The 23,079-nt window shown below is 37.2% G+C and overlaps 2 protein-coding genes across 6 annotated transcripts in view; one reads left to right on the top strand and one right to left on the bottom strand.

Moving 5' to 3' along the window:
- The window catches only part of GHR (growth hormone receptor), a 143,932-nt gene that overhangs the window by 60,182 nt on the left and 60,671 nt on the right, over nt 1–23,079 (top strand). For all 5 annotated transcript variants that reach the window (XM_021553893.3, XM_077790087.1, XM_021553892.3 and 2 more), the window contains exon 2: nt 13,417–13,501. The gene's annotated coding sequence lies outside the window, so the exon portion shown is untranslated. The remainder of the gene's footprint in view (nt 1–13,416; nt 13,502–23,079) is intronic.
- FGF10 (fibroblast growth factor 10) overlaps nt 7,614–23,079 on the bottom strand; it is a 525,855-nt gene continuing 510,389 nt past the window's right edge. Inside the window, exon 5 of the transcript XR_013341583.1 lies at nt 7,614–7,623. The gene's annotated coding sequence lies outside the window, so the exon portion shown is untranslated. The remainder of the gene's footprint in view (nt 7,624–23,079) is intronic.

Below are 23,079 nucleotides of genomic sequence, written 5' to 3'. Positions count from 1 at the left end.
AGAAGCCATCTATATCTCAATGCCATTAACTGTAGAGTAACTGATGTGTTTTGATTAATCAGAAGCTAGTGTGATTTTGTTCTTAGTATGGAGAAGGCTACTATCATTTAAAAGCATTAGCTATTTGTGCTTATCAAGTATTAGCAGTGGTAGTGAAATGCCTTCCGATTGCCTTAATTTACTATTATTTTGGCATCAAATAAAATAAACAAAGTAGTTTCCAGTGAAGAACTCATTATATCAGATAGGCGCTTCAAATTTCCCTTCGTGTTCTTTTGTGTTGACCTGGCAATAAAAATCCTGTTCTTCAGCTGTATGCAGTCTTTCGCTAAAAATAAGATCAGTGCTTTATGTACTCTTAACTTGATTTTCTTCTTTGTGAAGCTTTAAGCTGTTCAAGTAATTTATTTCTGGCAAGAATTTCCTTTTTTTTTTTAATTACTTGAGCAAATGATTTATTTACATTTGCTTTGTGTTTTAAATATTATCTTTCATTTTGACTGTCCTTTAACCTTTTGAAGTAAGATTTCAGTAAAATTTTAAATAACATCTTCAAACATTAATACTATTATTACCTTTTTATATAATACTGCAGTGGGCACTAAGTTCCATGGAAAGAAAAGAAAATTTTTGCAGACTTTAATTGCATCTCACTTCTGTTAAAGTCAGTTTGGGCTTACAGTTATTTTCAACTTATTCACAGCTGTATTTTTCAGTGTGGCAAGAGAAATTGATTTGGAGTTAGAAGTACGAGGAGTGTGCTCAGTCAGAGGAATTTACATATATGCAAAGCTGCTTTTTCTGGGTGAGACTTCCAAAAGATAGTAGGGAAGGAGGGAGCACTGTGAGTGTGAAAGTGAGGAGCTAAAATGAAAGCCATCACAAAAAACCAGATTTGTGGAGTTCAATCAGAACAGTGAGCAAAGGAGACTAAGGCAGAATTAAGATTCTGATTTGTTTTCCAAAAATAGATCTTCAGGAACTTTCTTGAGGTGCAAAAGATCCATATTTTAAAGTTAGCCCACAAACTGGATGATTAGACCTTTAGTGAGTGGATGCATTTGGCTTCATGAGTATGAGGTGAAAATTGTAGGAAGATTTATGACAGTTCTGGGCTGGTAGAGAATTTTGTAAGATGAGAAATACTGAACATATTTATAATGGAAAATTAGAGCCCTAGAGTGAAAGGTCAGAAAACAGCATGAGGGAGAGGAAGAGAGGAGTACTGGGACAGAGAGCAAGAGGAGGGATATGAAGAATTTAGAGTAGACAAAAAAAATTTCATCTACTTAATACTTGAGAGAAATCTTCAGGCACTTTCAATACTAATCCACTCCTTTCCTCCTTTCTCCAAAAGGAAAGATACCAGAGGGGAAAAGTAGTAGATGAGTTGTACTGGCTGGTGATGTTGTGGCAGCACTGGGACAATGGCCCATTTGGAGTAGCTGTGTGGCAGCTCCCTGATGTATTTTACCTGTGCTGTTCAGAGATCTCTCAGTAAAGCAGGAGATTGATGTGACCTATAGTTACCTTCTCTTTCCTGGGCTCTTCCTTAGAATGGCTTGAATATTGACTCATAGAAAGAACACAAAGTTTGTTCAGTGTTCTCCATAATACCCCTGGAGCACTTTTTGGATACCTAGAAAAGAAGCTGAGCCTCTGTAGCAGAGCGACACCGCCCATGCAATCTGAATGATGCTATCCTTGACTCATTGCCCATGTGGGAAGAGCTGATCTCTGGGCCAGCCTGGAGATGAGCTGTTGATCAGTACAGACTGTGCTGTACAAAACTGTGAGTTTTGTTGGTCTGTTCTGAATCTTCCTTGGTTATTTTGAAAATTTTGCCATAGAGTATTTTCTGGCTCATGGTGAATAAGAAATCCAAATTTTCGTATGTGACATCCAGCCACCTCACCAGCATATCTACCCTACCAGGCTTTTCTTGTCCTCTGTCTCACCCTGCCTGTGCAGTCATCCTTGTCCCTTTGAACTATTTATAATAGTGAATATTTTATTACTCATTTTATCTACACATGTTTAATTCCACCCTCTTCTTAGGCTTTGTTACACTCTTAATTCTTCTCACTTAATTTTTGTAATGCACAGGGAGTATCATTTGAGCTCTTTCTTGCACTGTCAGAGTTGAATTCATCTGTACTCATTCAAGTATGTCCTTATTCACACTTCTCTATTGACAAGTCTAGTTCTCAGAGATGATAGGACCCACCATGTCCTAAAAAGCTGGAAGATTCTTAGGAGTCATTCATCAAAAGTATGAACTCCCTTTGAAGGATGGGGCTGGGGGCCATGACATGTATTCTACCTGCCAGTCTTGATATTTGCTGTATCAAGTCATTGTGACAACTGTGACGTTCTGACAGAGTGGGTCTGTGGTATGCTTATGAGAAAAAGGGGATGTATTTTTAGCTTGAAACTGGTTTTCCTATGTAAATTATTTAAGTAAATCAGTTAATTGTTGGGGTGATTTCTCCTGATGGACCTCACGTCAGCTGTGGTTACAGGAATGGATTGCTATCAGTAGGAAATGCTCTCACAGGATATATCTCTTCCTACTTAAGTATTCTGTGCACTAGCTTTCACAGGTAAATTAGGATAGCTGATTCTGTCTGCTGGGTCCTCTGCAGGCTGATACTCAGAGCCAACAGATTCATGGCATGGTAACTGCCTCTTGCTTTGGTATTCAGATGTGACTTTATGTGATAATTTTATTTAAAAATCACGAGTTTGGAGAATACTCACTGTCATGAGAAGCATTTTCAGTTTCTCACACTGCTACTACAACTGAAATTTCTGGAAACAATTGCTTTCTTTTTTAGGTCTTTGAATAATCAGCTACCAAAGTAAGCCGTATTTCATAAAAAACTTCAATCATTCATTGATCTAAAGTTCCAAGTGATAAAATTACTGAAATGGTCTGATATCAGCATGTGGTCTGAGGACTTCGTGCTACTTTAGAAGGAAACAAAGCACTCTAAAAATTGCACAAAACCATATCTACACTTTTTTTATCAGATCTGTGATGAAATTCTGAAATGCTACTTTTATCTTTATAACCATTATTGTGAGTTTTAAATCTGACAGTGATCAATTCCATAATTTATATTGCCCTGCTAATCTTAACTGCTGTCCACTGTGCAAGGCAAGGTAGCATGCACTGTAGGAGGAACAAGTTGAATTGAAAGTTATTTGAAATATGCTGCCCTCTTTTTTTTGTTGTTTTCCTCTTTTTTTTTTTTTTTTTTTTTAACCCAGGGTTTATTTTCAGTACAACTTTTTTTTTTTTTGTTTTCACTTTTTTCATTCTGAGTTTGGTATATTATTTTTCTTAAATCATGTTCAGGTTTTATTTCCAGAAAGTTGACCTCATTGTTCTTTGTACCCAGTACAGAACTGCTTACAGAAATAGATGCTTGTAAATAATCTTTTCATCAGCTCACATTGTAAAAAATTAAACTCTTGATCCTTCATCTGGGTTCTTAAACACTGACAAGGTAAATTAGAGCTTCATAAAATTAATGATTCAGGAAAATGAGGATTCAAGTTTATAATAATGGGTGAAGGAGTGAATTGGACTCTGCATTAAACTTATTATTAAGTGAAACAACAAGGAATCATAATTTGCATCTGTATAAATGCACATACTTTGTAGGAATCAGTAGTTGTTATGCCCAGAAGCATTGTTTGTAACATCTACTCAGTTACTGTCAGCATCAGTTAGTCCACTATGATGAAACTTGTGAAATAACCTGAGATTAGGGAGAATTAAAAACCCCACATCTCTTTGTTTAGGTTCTTTTTCTGTTGTAAATATTTAGGAATCCTTGATAACTTGCAAGTTACTTCTGTACTGAGGGAATTAAATTTACAAACACATTAGTGAATATACCTTAGAAATGCAAGAAAACTGCAAATCCCTTTGTTTTTAATGACATAATTTACCCTCAAGATATAACTGTATCATAAGGAAGCTATTAGAGATTATCTGATTATGCATATTTGGAATCTCTTTAGTGAAGCTTTATGATGTCTGCATACTGAAATGGGAAGAGGAAGCACTCTCCATTTCTTTTAATTGAAAGTGTTAAGTACTTGAGTTTACTTGATTGTCTTTTGCGATTATTCAGTATTTTTGTTGTGAACTGTATAAACAAACATGACAGAGTTGGCAATAAATACCTATATGAAATAAATATAGGTATGTAAATACATAAGTAATTTTATATTCCTAATTCAGTCTAATACTGGCTGCAGGCTGGAAGCTGAGTCCTGCCATCAATGGTGTTCCTGCCAACTGCTGAAAATAGGCCTCTTTGAATTCCTGAGTCTGATTTAAGATTGTTGATTTAATATTTTTAGAAGAAATAACAAGCCTAAATCAATGGAGAAGGACTTGGCTGGAGATCTGAATTGCACAAGATACATGTTCTCACTTGAGACCTCAGGTATAACAGACTCTGGAGGAATTCTCCATCCCATTCCTATGTAAATTCTGACCCCATCCCCAGAAAAAAGTCCTGCTAGAGATACTTTCTGTTCCTTAGTTAGCCACAGGTAAAGAAACCTTAATTTTTTATACTGATGGTCTTTTAGTTGAGCTCAATTTTTCATTGGGTGGATAACGTTGTCTTGCTCTTTTCTTGAGATATATCAAAAAGACTTCAAGCTAAAGAGGCAGTGTGGATGCAAATGTACATGAAAATCAGAAGCAGAATTTAAGACAAAGTAAATGATGGCTATAACAAGAACTTGCAACATGAAACGGAAACTTGTATTGTATGCATAAATCCTTTAATTTAAATGTATACATACATGCAAGCCCAGGCAGTCTTAGGAAAGATGAATGGAAGGGTATGAATTAAATGTTCAGATTTTCCTACTGCCTCATTGTGATTGACTTCTAAGAAGGAATTCTGGAGCTGTGTTCCTTCTTCTATTCATCTAATAAAAGAATAATAGAGTATTTAAAATAGAATAGAAGAAAAATATATCATCTACTCTAAAGTGTCCTTGTTGTATAGGCTTCAGAAATTGAGGCATAAAATGTCTTTTCTGGGTCGCACCTCTTTCTATGGGTGATACAGGCCAGTAATGCCATGTATAATCTTCATTGAGTTAAGGAACTGAATTGGAGATCTCCCCAGAAGAAATGTTGGGCTCTGAAAAAAAATATTAAATATCTTGCTTGAGACCTTTAAAAGATTTGCTTGTTTTTTCCTGATCTATTAACTTCTTAGTTGTAGGGTCATTCTTCAGATTTAGATTTTAGAAAGTAGAAATTTTGAAAGTTTGAAGAAAGAGAAGACTAAAACCAACAAAAAAATGTTTCTTCTTCAGCAATTTTCAGAGTTTGGAAAACAGCTATTAAAAGCCTTAGCATATATGGCTCCTGTGGCTTTGTTAAACAGACATCTCTCTAGCATTAAGAGTATTTGTTTTCCAAAATTGTGGAGGATTACCACAATAGAAATATATTTAGAATATGAAAATACATAAAGTACGTATGTAGCTTGCAACAGAGGGCAGTAGAAAAGCCACAACTAAGATGTAAATCCTAGTGGCTCGTTTGCCTGTTACATGATACCTCAGTGGTGATTATTGATGAACAAAATTAGGACCAGTATGTTATAAAAACAAAATATTTATTTTGAACATGATTAGTACATTCACATATTCCAGCAGTATTTGAGGCCACAAGTATCTCAGCATATTGCAGGAACATCGTGAGGCCTGGATGCCTAACTCAGCCCTTGGCTGGGCATCTAGAGTAGATGGAAGGGCTGCATTTTAGCCCTTCAGCCCTAGATGCCTGTGCACTTCCCAGCCACACTTTTCACTCCTGGCTGACTTCAACACCTCAGCAAACTTCTGTACACCCCTTTCTTTAGTGCTTACTCTATTCACAGGCGCTCCTTGATAGCACCAGTCACACAGACTTTGGAGCTGTATGCTCAGTGATGTAGGTTTTAGGCATTGCTCTGTGTAGTCAAGTGATGTCCAGATTCCCCTGACTGCGGAAGCTCTGAGGAAGTGCGGTGCAGGACTGAAAAGCTGGGAACATATTTCAGAAGTGTAGAACGATCAGCCCATTATGCTACACACTTTTGAGTGAAACTCAAAATACTCAGTAACTCATGAAGAGCAACATTTCTTGTGTCAGTGAAATCTGAGCCCTGTTAAGCTGAAATGGCAAATGTTAGCTTTTTTGAGGGAAAAGAAGTGATAGTGAGGGAGGAAACAGAGTAGCTGTTTTGGCGTATGACAATATGGGCTTTTGTATTTGCTCTTGAATGAAGAGAACGTTGAAGAAAGTAACCACTCAAAGGTAACATTTTGTTTGAAAGTGACCAATTTGTAGAATTTGTAAATCCAGTCATTTAAACATTAGGAATGTTTAGTGTAGCAGCTGCAAGATTTAATGGCCAAACTAAACTCAAACATAGCAGTGATGGAGAGAAGGTAAATTTGCTGCTATCCCCTAAATCTCCCTCCTTTGTTCTCAAGAACGATGTGCTAAAGGTTGCACCGTGGAAATGGGAGCCCTGGAGGTTTCATCTTTGCCTGAGCTACTTACTTAGGCACCAGTAAGCCTAACATAACATTTGTATCACTGAGTTATAAGCCCTGAACTTCAAAGCATAAAGTGTTTACCCACTGTGCTGGTTAGTCATGAGCTTTTTTGATCCAATAAACACTGTTTGTATGTTTCTGTATTAACAGTTTGCCAAGTTACTCTATACACTGTGTCATTTCTTAGAGCAGTGGCAATTTTGGCAGCATACATTTATCAGGTGATTTTCTGAAAATGCTGTTCAAAAATTTTGTAATTTTTTCTTCTCCCTTTTTACAGTATTAGTTCTGTGAACCATAGTTTTTATTCTTGCTTTAGTTAGTATTGATAGATTTGCTTTTCCATATCAACTGACATTTTATGTGCCTACTGAGAAATGTTTAATCAAAAAGGAGATTAATTAAATTGCATTAATTACATTAAGTGGTCTGGTTGTGAAGAACAAGATTGGACCAGATAATGTCTGACAGTGTTGCACTGCCTGATTTTCTCCATTTCTGTTACACAGGTTACCAGTAATTTGTTTACTTGAAAAGCAAATTGAAGTGATGGAGATTTTTTAAAATTAATATTGTTCATCTTCTAGTAAATTCCAGCTTTCATTTTGTTTCATCCTTGTAAAAGAGTTTTTGTTCCTTATTTCTATTTTGATTCCTCAGTATCTTTTACATTTCATTGAAGAGCAATCCAGTGCTTATTTTTTCTGCCACATATGGATTATGATCAGGTACAGTAATGCATTATGTATTTGTCTCAATAAATGGCTATTACCTTGATTATAAAAAGGTGCTCCAGACTTCAAACAATATTTTTATGTCCATGCTCTTTTGAAGTTGGTTAGTCTTTCAAGTGTGGACATAAGAAGCCTACAATAATCCAGTAATAGATATTTTTTCTAATCTTTTCCTTGGCATTTTCCTGTTAATTTATCAAAAGACTTTTCCTTTTAAGTTACTGATATGTCAGCAACAGTTTCTAATAGATTTCTGGATTTCCAGCTTCCCAGATCTCAAAATACTTTCTGTAAACATTGACTAAACTATTCTTCATAGCAATCCTCCAGCACAAAAAGATAATTAGCTGTAGCTGGGAAGAGGATTTATTTCAATTAAGGAAGGCAGTCTAAATTTCTGGATACCACAAGAGCTGTCTTGTTTGTAAAGTGAAATTAGATGGATTTCTGTTTGCATCCTTTACAATACTGGTGGTTTCTTTCAAAAGGCCAAAGAGGCATATTAATTCCTATATTTGGCCCTGCACCGCAGCATAGACCTCCTGAGTTGTCCTGTCCATATATACACTTGTAACTGTAATGCAATGGAAAGCATAAATTCATCTTTCATTCTACCATGATTGCCAAGAAAGCATCAGTTATTACTCAGCTTACTGCTACTAAGAAAATGTTCCGGTTATTGTTATGTCAAAGAGGCAAAGATTGCCCAGTCTGTAAAGGCAGAAATGTGGTTCAGTGAAGGATTTAAAGCATGAAGGGCAAGATTTATTGTTAGACTCCTAAAGACATGAATAGATTTGAGAGGGGGGTGGAAAAAAAATACTCTGATTTGGAACTAGAATGTGATCCGTTGTCTAGAGTAGATTGGTGAGACAAATGTAAAGGTAAAACAGATTCAAAGTTTTGCTATCTGAATAGAAGAAAAAGGGAATGATGATGGAAGGTTCTGATGTGTTTTCTTAGTGTTTCCTTGAAGGAATTTAGGGAATTCCTGTGCAGGGGAGAAAGTTGATGAGAGAATTTAAAGAGTGAGTTCACAGTTGCAGAACATTATTTCAGCTGAAAATGTGAAATCTCATTACAAGTTTGAAGGTGAGAAGTTTGAACCAAAGAAAGAGCACAGAATCACAGAATACCCCTAGTTTTAAGGGACCTATAAGGATTGTTGAGTCCAACTCTGCCTCTCTCAGGACCATACAGAACTAAACCATATAACCAAGAATATTGTCCAGACAGTCCTTGGACCCCTGACATATTTGGTGCTATGACCAGGCGAGCCTCAGTAAAGAACCTTTTTCTAATGTCAAACCTGGACTTCCCCAGTGCAGCGTCACTCCACTTCCTTGTGTCCTGGCACTGGTCACCACAGAGAGATCAGCACCTCCCCTTCTCTGCCCCCCAGGAGGAAAGTGTACCTTGCTGCAGGTAAGGTACACTTTCAGCCTTCTCTTCTCCAAGTTGAGCAAGCTGATTGACCTCAACTGGTCTTCATAAATCTTGTCCTGAAAGTGTTTCACCATCTGGGTCACCCTTCTTTGCACACACTTAAAGAATCTGATGCCATTCTTATACTGTGGCACCCCCAAGTGCCCCCAGCACTCGAGGTGAGGCTGCCCCAGTGCAGAGCAGAGCAGGACAATCCCCTCCCTTCCTGGCTGCTGATGCTGTGCCTGATGCCCCCAGGACAGGGTTGGCCCTCCTGGCTGCCAGGGCACTGCTGGCTCATGTTCAACTTGCCATAAAATGGCTGGAATGACTCAAAAGAGCATGTGAAGAGTATGTTTTTCCTTCTGTTTGAGATAAATACTTCCAAAAGGTTTAGAAAACAGTTCAAGATTTTTAGCAAGTGTCACACATAATAGTTGATGCAATCTAGGGAAATAAAGTGCTTTTCAGATGAAATTAGAATACATCTCAGACAAATTGTTTTGTTTTCCTTTAAGATGTAGAGTAGTGATTTAACTAGAAATGGAAAGAAATAAAATACAAGAGAAACAGAATAAAGAGACAATTAGGATTCCTTAGATCAAATCTCAAAAGCACAAATGCTCTGGAAATAGGTGCCAGATTTCACAGGTGCCAGGAGTTCTCTTACACATCTCTTGGTAGCCGAGCTTAATGGAAAAGCAGGAACTCCTGGACAATCTTGTAGGACTTGTGAATCCATAGCATGTGTCTGCTTGGAAATAGTCCACTCCTTTTTGATGCATGCAATCACATGGTTTTTTTGCAATCTTTCTTCCAAAGCATGTAATTTATACCCTCCTCTTGTTTTGTCAGCTGCCTGTAACTTTTCAGTTACAGTTCAGTTGTAGAACTTGTAAAGCCAGTCATTTAAACATTAGGAATGCTTAGTGTAGCAGCTGCAAGATTTAATGGCCAAACTAAACTCAAACATAGCAGTGATGGAGATAAGGTTTTCTGTATGTAAATATGTAAATTGTGAATAATGGAATTACTGGCACTGGAAAGGATGCCTGGATAGCATTTAGGCCAACCCTTGTGCTCAGAGCAAGATTTCATTAATGCAGTTGTGCTTTGAGTCCATTGGACTTTTGAGTACCCCCAGGCTCCACAACCTCTAAGCAGTCTCTTCTACTATTTTGTCTCCTCTTCAGTGAAAAAAGTCATTAATGGAGATTTAAGCAACAATTCCTTTTGGGCTGCTTCTTTAGTGGCTATGCCTCAGCTGGACTTTTTGCCATTGACTGAAATCCTTTGAGCGGGGCATTTCAGCCAGTTTTCAGTACATTTCACTAGTTTGTACTTCATCATTAAGATTTTACATGGGAGAGGTTCAAAAGCCTTTCCAGCTTTCTTTTCAGCTCTGCATCTTTCCTTAGATGCATTTTTGAAGACCAAAAGAACTTCTGGCACATTTGAGTCCATTTCATCTTGTCCAGATTATTATTTTCTGGTAGGTTAGCTTAGGACATAATGAGAAGATAATAATGGGCAAAGATCCTCACATCCCAATTAAGGCACTGATGCATCTGGGTCTGTTTCTTATTTTGTGAAACAAACTAGTTTGGATGGGCCCTGTCAGCTCAGTGCTGTAATCCTTTTGTTTGCCTTGTGGATTACAGTAATCAAACGTGCTTCTGGCAAAATGTGTGTTTCTGAAAAAAAGAGTTTCACCTGTGTCACTTATTCACATGAATCTGTGTTACCCTTTTGCAAAGCTGCAGTTTTTCCAAGAATCATTTTAAAGGGAGACTGCTAATCATTTTAACATCTGATTACCTTATGTACAGTAACGCCTGTTTTTCATACATAATGAACTGTCAGAGCCAAGTGCAAATATAGCTGATTTTGTGTTTATATGGCTGTTCTAAGCTGTTGTTGGTGGCATTTTTTTGTGCTATCATCCCTTGCTGCTGCCACAGCAGCATGATAGAATGACGTACTTCACCTGCAAAAGAGAAGCAATATCTTTGTTGAGGTAAAACAGCCATTTAACAAAGTTTGGTGGTAAATGCGTCAGCAGATTAACAGTATTTGATGGCAAGGTATACTTGATTGTTTACACCACAGAAGATGGGGTCAGACAAAACTGTCCAGACCATCCTGATGAGTCCCAATGTTCAAATGACTCCCCGGGGTTCTAAATTTTCTGATGGGAGTTTAATTGTGGCTGGATCCAGACTTAGTCCTAGACTTTGTCAACAATATATGACTAAAAGATTGTAGTTGCACAATCAATATTTTATGTCACTTGGGTAAAATTTCGAGGTTTAGCATGTTACTAATAACTTACTGAGAATCTCTTAAGGCAAGGAGTCTCTCAGCCCCAAGGATTAATGTAGAGAGGTGTCCTGAAGGGGAGCTCCTGGCACACAGCCCCTTCTGCATAGGAGAGCTGAACAAGCCTCAAGCTGTCCACTGTTTATGGAGTAAAATGATTGACTTATGATCATATTTGCACAGCAGCCGTATTTCGTTTGGCGCATGCTCAACTAGCTCTCAGCTGTTGAACAAGACTCACAGGCCTTAGGTGTCAAGCAAGATTTATAGCCCTTAACTATTGTGTTGGTATCTGTGAGCCAGATGTAGCTGTCACAACCACCCCTGGTGGCTGTTGCACAAGCAGAAAACAGCAGGGGTTGGAGCACATCACCACAGCTGCCAAGAGTGAAACAAAATGTTCCGAGTACAATCAGGTAATCAAAAGTTAGAACATTTCCCTCTGTTGCCCATAAAGTAGCTGAGAGATCTTTTCTGCTGCTGAGCAGGATTTCAAAATATTTTGGAAGGACTACTGGAATCATTTTTTCTGTCCTATTGTAATAGGAGTCTGTCATATAAAGGTCATTTCCCCTTGTTAGTGCTACAGCAAGTGTTTTGAAAAAGGAATTTGTCAGTAGTCCGTAGTAGTTCACTTCAGTCAATAGTTGGCTTATACTTTATAACTTTGTTCCACACTATGTGGTCCTTTTATTTTTGGAAAGGAGAGTTGTGGCTCACTGCTCAGTTATTCTGTCTGAAATTCAGAGCTCTTTTAAAAGTCAGAAATTAAATTAAGACAAGACTCCTTGTAGAATTACGTATGAATGGAGGTCACAATCAGTTATATTCTCAGCCTGCTGAAATGTGAGCAGGCGCTTCCTAAAGAGTGTGATAATAGAATTTGGCAGAGCATATTATGAGGTAGACTAATGTAAAGACTAATAATGTAGGGACTTGCCTAATCCACTTGTTTCATGATGTGAACCAGGAGGGAACTCTGCTTGCAGGTTTTACTTTGGGTAACCATACAGAGGATGATTTTGTTTATGGTAATACAACATATTAATCATGCTTTTACATGGAAAGGGCTTTTTGTTTATTTCAAATGTCTGTTTAATTTTTCTCTATGTTGAAGGATTTTCATATTTGGCAGTTGGGGAGGGTATTGGTTTGGGTTTTTCAGTATAAATACAGAGGTGACAGCCTTTTAGACATTGCATTATATAAGGATTCCAGAGAAATATTGATGAAACTTTCACTTACAAGCACATTTTGCTTTCCTTTGTTTAATGATCCATCTGTACGTTAAAATTATACACATAACAGACAGAAAGTTTCCTGAGGGTACAAAAAGATTCTTACTACTTTGTTCAGCTAGTGCTAGCTCAGTAGAGGAAAATTCTCTTTTAAAATGTTACTTTTTTCTTATTCAGGCAGTGTGACCCTAGGCATTCAGTTTGCATGTACACAGTTTTTCTTTAGATGTTATTTGTGGGGTTTTGCAGACTGATTTTTTTTTACCCTGTGTTTTAAAGAGCTTGATACTGTGAATCTGGTTGGTTCTTTTTGTAGTCCCACCCACTAGAAACCAGATTATTGTGAATTATTCAAATAATGTGAGCACCAATATCTGACTTTTTAAAATGCTTTCAAAAGCTCACATGAATTCTTGGGAAGAAGAAGCTTTCGATGTTGAATTTATGTTATTTTTCTTTAACATAGAAATGCTACTAGTTCAGAACTCTTTTGGATGCCACTGCTGTGCCAAAATATCATGGCAGTGAAAATGTGCTTAGGAATTCAGAACATAACATACTACTTTTTTTATCAGCATGCCATCTTCCTGAGACTTAGCCATTTTAGAGGAAAATGAAGTGTTATTTTCTTAATTTCACCAGTTTATAAGTTACTGTGCTGTAATTGATTGTCTAAAGTGGTGGTAGTAGTAATTGTTGTTGTTATTTTTGTAGTGGTAGTGAGATACTAGTCATCCTCTTGGTGGTCCAGAAAATACTTCCAGGGCAGCTGATTTTCAACAGGAATGTACATTAAGAATGTGTTAATCAGTCACCTTGACCTCTCTTTGCCTTTTAAATATGCGTTCATTTTAATGTCAAGGTTAGCAAGGAGTGCTGTGGCTTGGCAGGCCCTGAGTGGCACAGGGTTTCAGGCCACGGCTGCAGTTTGAGTGAGAAGCCCAGGTGCTGTGCTTGGGGCCGCCAAGCAGACTGTGCCCTGCTGGTGGCCTTGCCTGAGGGACAGCAGGACCAGGACACCAATCTGGATTTTGTCATGCTGCCGTCCCACCGCAAGTGACCTTTGCTGTTCCAGAACTCATCTCTTGTCTGTTTCTCCTGCTTTCATGAAGGTGCTGGGATGGCTGGAGAAGGTCGTGATCTGCAGTCAAGCTGAGGGAGGTGTGAAGCATCATCCATCCCCTGCTGACATTTGAGGTAGTGTGATCATTTTTATGTTACCTGCAAGTGACTTTATTACCAGTGTTGGCTGAGCAGATTAATCAATAGTATCCCATAATACCTTAAAATAATCCTCAGAGATCTTAGGATTCATTCCTGCAGAAGGTGATAATTATAATACGCATGATACAAAATTCTGATTGGGATCTAACTGTCATATTTTAATATCCAAAACAATAGAGGTAGATGAATTAAGGCTGTCAGATTCAGTCCTGATTAAATGGATAACTTCTAGCCTTTCTGTCAATCTCTAGTAGTTAGCATTTGAGACAGAGGGCTGGGTGACTCTTAAAAGTGGTTAAAAGCTATTTTTCCTTGTCAGAGAAAAAATTATTATATTGCATTTTAACGAGCCATTTTCCACATAGAATGTTATTTAGGATAAGAATTGGCTGACTTTAAATGCACTCTATTTCAAACAAATATAGAAAAAAAAAATCTCTATTTTATGAGTGAGGAAGACTAAAAATGCCTATCAGCATTGTAGATAACAAAGCATGGTTTAAATGACACTTACAAGTGTCATTGAATTTAAATTTATGCACTGGTTTTAATTCATGTCTAATTCATTGGTTCTTTCATGTATTACTGAAAACCTAATCAGAATACAGTGGGGTAAATTTGAATCGAACTCCACAGAAATATCTGTTATACCACAAAAATATCTGTTGTATAAGGGATTCAGACCTGTGGTTGCTCATGGTGTGAAGCTGAAAAGCTGTTATCTGGTGTTAAATTGCTGCATGAGACTTTACAGCTGCTATCTGTGTACTGTAACAGTTTTATGAGACTTGAACTTGCTATTCCTGTCTAAGTGTACATAGTTGTATTGTCATTAAATAGAAGAGAAATTATAGATACCTCTAGCTTCAGTTGCAATAATAATAGGTAAAACTTGCTATCCTGTGTCTGTGTTCTTAATGTTTCTGAAACCAGATGGTAGAACTCTAGATTCATTCATTGCACCATGGATCTCTACTTTGGATATTCCACTATCTGGATTTCACCAAGAAAATGAGAAGGTCATAATAGTGAATAGTTACTTGTAAAAACGCTTGTAAACTATGCATAAATTAGTCATTAGTGATGTTCTTAATCAAAGCCTTCTTTGTTGTGGTTACCATGCCTTTTCATACAGAGTTCAGCACACCTGGATAACAGTTTTTGGATGACTTCTGTTACTTTATAGCTGAAACATGGCCAAACAACCATACAGAAAACTGTTTCTATGCTCTGTTTTCTTGGCTTCCCTTGCTCTGGGTGTGATTTGATCCATAGCCAAACTTCACATTTCTGATTCCTCTGCAAGCAGCTTAGAACTGGAAGGACACAGCTTGGACACAGGGTCTGGTGTTGCTTCTGAGCTCTACCACAGACTCACTCAGGTTCTGTCACCCTCTGAAAACTTGCTGTGTTTCAGTTTCCTGTTTATAAATGAACGCTAATACTTCTGAACTTCCAGAAGGGGCCAAAAGATCCCAGTCCTTAGGAAATGCTGCTATTTGCACAGTGATTGTCATATTTTATGTAATGTTGGCATTTGCATTTATGTATGACTGGTTTTTATTCTTTCAAGTATGTGAATCTAGTAATCTGCTAATAAGTATGATTACTGAAGAAAAACTTGTATGCAACAAATGAACTGAAAATGATGTCTGATTTATCGATCAGGGCAGTTCAAAACTGTCTACTGTGATATTCCACAGTTTTAATAATGTCGGGAAAAAAATAAGCTATGAGGAAGTGATTTATTGAATAATGCTGTACAATTTGTGTTGAACCTGAGAGCAGTCAGTCTCATCACACTTATGTGAACATGGCTGCTGTCACAAGATTGGTGTGATTGGTGTCATACATATTTTAGCAGATGGTATCATTGTTAATGACTTATTTAAAAAAATAAAAACATTTTATATATTTTTACATTAGTTTTTTTAGAAGTTTTCTTAAGATGAAAGCCATTGGTCTCTCCAGAAATATAGCTTCCTATGATATTAAATGTATTTAGTACAAGAACTACAAAAGGGAACAGTCCTCTTTTCCTTCCATACTAACACTTTCCACATGGCCATGTGGGTGAGACTGCCATTCAAGAGCACAGGGCTGAGTGATGTGATGTTGGTTAGTGGTGCCCTGATTAAAGAGGGAGAAGCCAGCTCCTAAGACTTTTGCTGACAGGCATCTGTGCAAGCAGTCTTGCTCCTTGTTTCAGTATAAAAATGTGTACTGAGGCGAGGCAGCTGGTCATACTTCAGAGAAGTTGGCTAATGTGCTAGATGAGAAGAGCCCCCAGCAGGGCTTTACAAAACTCCCTTCAATGTCCTGCCTGCTCCTTTTTTTGAACCATATGTCTGAGATCTAGCCTGGTATAAGATTTATATTTGTGAATAGACAGCACAGAGTGGGTTTGTGTCTGAGATAAACTTCGAGTAGTTGTGGGTGAAGGCCTAGGCTCTGGTACCTTGTGAATTTTATCTGTAAATATTTCCTCATGATCCCATGTAAAATAGCAGTAACAACAATGGAAAAATGTGAATACATTACTCGATTTTAATGAACACTTGAATGTGCGCCAAAGTTTCATTTTTTTAATGAGTTGGTGTTGTGATGGAGTTTTTGCAGGGAAGGAAGTAATAAAATCAGTGGAGACTGTCCCTTGTCTAGCCAGCTAGCCTTGCACTGGTCACATCTGTCATTTGTAGCACCTGTTTGTTGCACAGTATCCCATTTTGTGCTGATCAGTCCAAAGCTGGTGTGCTTTATGTGTGATGTCTAAAATCAAATGCTGAGCTAAGGTTGCTTTTTGTCTCTGATGTTTGAAAAGTGGTATATGTGGTATGATAGGCTTGCATCCACTACACTGGTATTGCCACAGCCAAAGAGCACAGCTCATTCCTATTGTTTGTTAAAGAGCTATCCACTTATTAAGATGGTTTTTCTAGTTGCTTGAGTGTTTCAGACGAGCTTCTCTTTCTCTTAATTTCAGTTCTTTCCATCTTAATGCAAACTGTCAATTTGTTGAGTTTGGGTTTGGTTTTGGGTTTGGAATTTTTTTAATCCACTACAGCTTTATTTTGTGTTGTTGAGATGGCTGGCAGTGTATCCACAAGATTGTAATATTCTGTGGTATATAAGGGGGGTGTTGCAGTCCATGCTTCACTCTGTTTCTAGGCTGAGATGTAAATGCAGGCAAGCTGTTCCTCTTCCCAGTGTGTCCCTTTCTCTGTCTGTTAAATGGATAATGCCACTGACTCCTGCTGCAGATTGCTTTTGGATTTGCTGATGGACAATACTATCTGGCATCATTAAAATAACTCTTCAGAAACAGGTCTGTCAAATTACCTTTAAAATTAATATGATTGTTTCTGTGGCTTATTTTACAGACACTTCTTAACTTCTTCATTGGTAAAGCTTTCTTATGGAAAATGATTGGCATCAGGACAAAGCTCTGTCAGTTTTCAGTGCACATTTCTAATTCATCTCCATTGCAGATGAAGCCATCATTGTAGTGGTATGATAGCTGCAGGTGCCCACCCTGCTGCTATCATATTAGGAGGTAAACTCTCTAAACTAGTAACTGTTCAGTAGATATTAACTCTAGACCAGGCATGTCTGCTTGGATTATTCCCCTTAAAAGACAGGCTGGCTTCATCATTCAGTGAGCAATCCAAATCCAATTCACTAATAATCAGACACGTTTCAAAGCTGTTCTGTATCCTGTGTCACGTACCCTTCTACCTCTACAGCACAGGAAAAAAGGCTTTCCATGAGCCTTCTGGTACTTCCTACTCATCAGATCTTCTGTCTTCTAACCCATGCTCATATGTCTCACAGGATGGAATCTCCCTCTCTCATGTATAAATACTCAGGATATAAATATATATTTATACATATATATCTAGAGAGAGAGGATATAAATAATGAGCTGAGTGCTTGTGAAGGTACACCTTCAGTTTTCATCAAAACACCAGTATGCTTGTATGCACGTGTGTGTTAAGTGTGTGCGAGTACATGGACACAAACCAGACCCCACTTTTGCTGCTTCCTTGGGAAGAATTCTTTTAGGATCTGTGATAACTGAAACAGCTAAAATAATGCCAGGGTATGTTACAAAACATGAATTGGAAGAGGTTACTTGAAGGCCATGAAAAAGCAAGCCATGTATACAGTTTGTACATTAGATTGGCTTTCAGTAAATTCGGTCAGCAAAAAAGGTAGTCAGTCTCTCTATATTTGGAAATACTAGATACTCTAGCCTTGAAAAAATCTCCAATTAATAATTAGCAGTATTCCTCCTACAGATCTTGGCCTAAAAGTTGTCATCATAAAAATGCAGATCAGAAGTGATTGTTTCAGTATAAAGGTTTTAGAGATCCTGTTTGGATGTTATCTACAAATGTTCATATGTTTTTAAGCCACTTTGGTAAATGTGGGCATAGTCTTTCTCTGTATGTGAGATCCTTCATCAAAATACACTTTAAATTTAAAAGTTGTGTATTTTGTATTCTACGTCTTACCAGTGCAAGTGGAGACAGAATTTAACAGACTTTTAAATAATTTTGTGAAAGGTTTGTACAGAGGTCAGCTTTTCTTCACAAGTTATTTCTTACCTCATGAAAATTTTTTTTGGCAGCACTGCATTTAAAAATACTGAGTGATCTTCTCCACTTGCTTGTTTCATTCAGTCCTTCTTTCAACCTTGTGCTGATTTTCACAATTTTAAGCATCTAGCTCAAAGTCTCTCTGTATGTCTATATGAAGCAGTTTAAGCAGTTGTTGAATGCAGTAACCTACTTTTTGGTAGGTTCTCACCATTGATATATTCAGGTTTGTGTGGACTTAAAGTGCCAAATCAGCAGCAAATAGGGGAGGGAATGATACTGGTATGGTCTCAGGGAGGACACATGAAAAGCCAATCATACTGTTTTTTATTAACACATAACTTCTTAAACAGTTAATTTTGCTTGCAGTTATTACAAAAAACAGTTACATTGAATAGGTGTTCACATACGTTAAATCTGCATCAGTTTAACTGAAGTTTAAAGTTGGATTCAGTCTTCGTATTACAGACTCAAAATAAATGAATATACATCATATCTTAAACTTACATGAGCTGCGGGACATACAAATGCAGTGATTACTGTTAAACCTTCTGTCAGGAAGATGATTCTTTTCCTGTAAACGAACTGATAGTATGTATGGAGTCCTGAGTGGCCATTCAGAAATGCACTCAGAAATGCTTTGTCTGTCATTTAGCTTTCACTTACTGTGCTATTTAAGTTAATGACATCCTAAATGTCATACAGGCTCTGTTGTGTAGTCTTTAATCTGATTAGAAGCACACTAATAATTGAGTGTGTGATTTAACCATGTAATTAATTTGTTCCATGGTAATGAGCTGTTAAGTAATTCCATTAGTCTAGGGTAAATACGAGGCCTTGAACTTAAATTTTACAACTTCTTTAATATTTTTTTCTAGAAGATTTTTTTTTAATAAATACTATTTAAAATTAAAAGTCTGCTCACTCTAATTTCCTCAAATTGCTCTGAGCAAAAATGACTGACTATTATCAAACTGTTCCAAAATTATGAAACTCCTGGTGATCACCAGTGAAACAGAATTGGGTTATAGCCAAGTATTTTTGAACAAAGCATCCTCAATTTCTTCCAATCACCTTGAACTCAAACCTGCCTTACAGACTTGAAAGCGCAATATAAGGAAATCAGAGGGAGCAGGGTTTTCGTGTTATAGAAGAGCTCTAAGAGATCAGATATGGATTTATTTATGATGTGTGCTGAAACCTAACTGACTATTTTTGCCCAAGTACCAGGTAATGTTTTTTAATTTGAGTAATAATGCAGATACTGGCACACAGGAGAAAGCTTGCAGAGATTATGCTGAGTTAACAGTGGAACTTGACCGGCTGTGTAGTGATGATCCAACAGCACATATAAGATTGTTATTTGCTATCATGCATAAAATAATCCTGTTTCTTTTCCCTCATGTTCCAGCCTAAACCCCAGTGGTGTCACACAGGTTGCTTTGCATTGTGATTCCTGTCCTTCATTATTTTTTCCTGATTTCTGTGAGGTGCTAGATTCTATCACAGTGCTACGAGAATGACTTAGCCATGTTCTCATGTTAAATTCACATTATTGCCTGCTAAAAGTCAGATGTTTTTTACTGCTTTGCGGGATTGGGTCCACACTGCTGTAGTCCTGATGAGATTTGAACTTCAATGCTGTCAACAAGACACTGAAGAGCTTTTGCTTTGTGGTATGAGATTTTTTTTTTTCAGAGCTGGAAATATAATTTAATCTCTTTATATGAAGTGTGAATAATTATCTCTGTGAAAGGTTTTTGAGTAAAATGACATTTTTTTAGTACAGATTACTAGGGAGTAGTAGATCCAGACATATTTCTTCAAACAGACTGAAATATATATTTGCTTATCTTAAAAATTCTAGCACTTCTCTTTGCAATTCATTGTACAAATAACAAAGCAAAGAGCAGAATTTTATCTTTTGGATGACTGCTATGTAATAATAACTAAACAAATACTAATAATACTAATAATAACTAAATTACTAATAATAACTAAAAAAAAAAAAAAAAAAACTGAGAAGCCTTGGAAGAATTAGTACTATAGTTGAGAGAGTGTTCTTAGCCTGAAAAACTTATCATTCTTGCAAATAGGCCTGAATCTTCCTTAATGATACAATTATATTTAAAGCTGAGTATCTGCTCAGCAATTCACATCTGCATGTTATGCAGCTAAATGTTTGCACTTTCATCTGAGATGCATCTATTTCACTGCTTTGATCTATTTGGGGGGCTGAAAGGCAAACGAGCAATTGAGTCTTTTCTAAGTTCAAATTTTTCTATCTGTGTAGTAGACAGTAATTTAAGACTATAATTGCAATCCTCCTTTTAGGAATTGTTTTCTGATGGAGAGATCTATTAGTCTTAGAGCTGAGATCCTCCTTCTGTGTACCTAGTCCATTAGGTTTCTGCTCTCAAAGTACAGCACATTTTATTGTCAATAAAGAAGTGATACATCATGTGCCACAGCCATCCTTAGACTTCTTAGCCAAGTTTTTGGATAATGACTTTAAAGAGCTTTCAGTACAAGCCCAGAGGAATGTCCAAATATGGATTCACTGAAAGGCTCCTTAACCACATCAAATGACTATTAAATTCATCAAAGAACAAATTAAATCAGAGTAATTAACAGACACATTAATCCATAGGAAAAAGAAACCAACTAAACATACTAAAGGTATATCTTAAAGTAGAGAGAGAAATAAACTGGGTGTTGAAATTAAAATTTCATATACTCTCTATTCCAAAATTAAAAGTTTGTCTAGGGAAAAAAAAATATACCCAAAGTAAGCAATTGATTCACTAGATTCCATTTGCAATTTTAACATTTAACACTCAAAATCACTATAAATTATTTAGCTGACTTAAAAACCAAATTAATAACATAAAGTTGTCTCTGTCCCCTAGGTTTAGTTTGTATTTATAATGTACTTATTCATTGTTCTCAAATCTGCATAAAAACATGCATAGGAAGTGCAACTTTATGTTTCTTTTGTTGCTGAGGTTTTGACTTCTTTTTTAAGTGAAATGTGCGCTTTATGAGGTTTTTAGTTGGTTGATATTTTAATTTGGAGTACATAACTTCTGCTTCTGTGGTATCATTCCTTGATCCTTTTATATTCAGGATAACAGTACAAAATAGGTGAATGGTGTGTTACTTATATCAGATGAGACAATTTATTAATTTTGTTTCTTGCTGTGGTTGAGTATAGAGCCCTGAGAAGGGCTCTGTAAAAACAGGCATTCGTCCAAGGGCTGCTGATGACTTAATCAAGCCATAATATCAGCAAGCAAGGGAAGAATACTTTAAGTCCATTGCAGTTTTAGATTGTGTTGATCAGAAGGGCTAAAACTAATTTCAGTTGCAGCATGACTCCATTCTGTTGGCACTCAGGGGAATGAGAGTATGTGGGCAAAGTGATTTCAGCTATGCATGATCAGCTAAAGTGATGTGAATGTTTTTAGGTAAGCGCAGAAAGATTACCTCTTGGTGTCACTGGTCGTGCCCTGAAATAATTTTTAAGAAGTGTTCACACTGTGAAAAATAAAGGCCTTTCACCCAGAAAAATTCTGCACAGATACATGCACACATATTTGGTAGTTGCAATAAAGAAGATTCAGGACAGATCTGGAGAGCCTGGAGTTACGTTCCCTTCTCAGCACTTTTTCTTATTTCATGGTGGATCTGCTAGTGTATATTCACATGCATGGCACACTCTTGTGCTCTTGCCTTGTTGTGACCTAATGGAATGATGAAACAGCAGTGTATGGAAAACTCTTCAGATTAATCCTTCACTCAGTAATTTTGTGGTTTGGTTTGCAGCAGAGAGGCTGCTCTGTGTTCTATGCTAGCTACAGAGATGCTGCTGTGACAAGTAATGCTGAACTGGAGGAGATTACTGGGGAAAAACAGTCATATTTGAAATACCCTCAGTTAATGGTTGTGGCAAAAGCAGAAGTGTCATATAGATGCAGTTCAATGTCCTTGTCCTTCTTCTATTGGGTCCTTTCAGGTTCAGAAACTCTGTAAAGGTCAAGATCTCACTTAAGTTTTTTTTGTAAGCAAGTCTCCTTCTGGTTTACTTTGAATGTTAATATTTTTACCTGACCAGAGTAGATGCAAACAATTCAGTGTGCTGTGACTAAACTGTTTCTTTTCTCAGGGAGCTTCTTAGCCCAGTTTTGCCTGTTTATGCTGACTCTGTGCACATCCCCCTGGAGAAGATGTTGTGTTTAAATTCACTTGTGATTGACTTTACTCCAACATTGCTATAGAATAGAGCCAAGATTTTTTTTTTTTTATCCTTTTTATAACTCCTGGCTCTCTTTCTGTACTGAAGTAATTAGCCTGAGCTGACCTCTAGCCAAATGTTTCTGTGGTCAAGTTTCAGCTGGCTTGAGGACAGTCAGCTGCTGTAATTTTTTTTTCCTGATTTTAACTCTGTTCATTCTTACAGGCTGCTAGAATTGGGTAAGACATAGAATACAATTCTTGACAGTAATATGTTACAGAAACCTGAAAGGTTTTTTTTTTTTTTTTCTGTTGAGTAAGAGGCACATTATTAGTGCCATTTGTCTTTCATAGGCACATAGGGTAGGTGTTGGGAGGTAGATACTCCTGGGTTGTAAAAGGTCATTTTTTTCCTAATGCCTACAGAGAAGCTGTCTCTTGCCAGGTTAACAGAGAAGCCTCTGGACAATACTGTTCCTATTGACAGCAAGCTTGCACAAGTGTCTTAGAGGAAGGGCAGTGGATCATTATGGAACAGATCTTTGAGAACTTTCTTCAAGACAGAAAATGTCTGATGGGGATGCAGGTGGTACTTCAGAGACCCTTCTCTTTTTATTCTGTACCACCAAAAGAGGTATCGTGATGGGGCAGCTCCCAGAAAATCTCCAGATTTTCTGCCTGGAGCCTGGAGCCGTGGCAGTGTAGCTCTCATCCATCTCA

This window comes from Lonchura striata, chromosome Z (genome assembly GCF_046129695.1).
Source record: "Lonchura striata isolate bLonStr1 chromosome Z, bLonStr1.mat, whole genome shotgun sequence".
Taxonomy (NCBI): Eukaryota; Metazoa; Chordata; class Aves; order Passeriformes; family Estrildidae; genus Lonchura; species Lonchura striata.
The sequence above is the reverse complement of the archived record's forward strand: the minus strand, read 5'-3'. Positions and strand labels throughout refer to the sequence as shown.